Raw genomic sequence first — 368 nt, forward strand, 5'->3', positions numbered from 1 at the left:
GACAAGGGCCAGGCAGCAGAAGGGGACAAGGAAGTTGGTGATAGGGAACCCAAGGCTGAGTAAGGATAGTGTTGATGGGTTGTGAGGTTGTTAACCATTGTCATAGGGCAACATGTGTACTAACTGTTAAATGAGAAACTGTTTTGTTCTGTAAACCTTCATCTTAAGTGAGAATACCAGCACAATTGGAAGAGCGTAGTGGATGTCACTGAACTGTGCATGTAGAAATTTTTGAAATGGTTTATGTTTGGCTATGTATATTTTCACCAAAAAAAAAGGTCGAGAAGGGAGAGGGTTGACTTGTTGTGGGTTTGTTAACCAAAGTCATAAAACAATATGTGTACTACTGTTTTATGAGAAACTATTTG

The sequence above is a fragment of the Trichechus manatus genome, unplaced genomic scaffold (assembly GCF_000243295.1).
Source record: "Trichechus manatus latirostris isolate Lorelei unplaced genomic scaffold, TriManLat1.0 scaffold00224, whole genome shotgun sequence".
Taxonomy (NCBI): domain Eukaryota; kingdom Metazoa; phylum Chordata; class Mammalia; order Sirenia; family Trichechidae; genus Trichechus; species Trichechus manatus.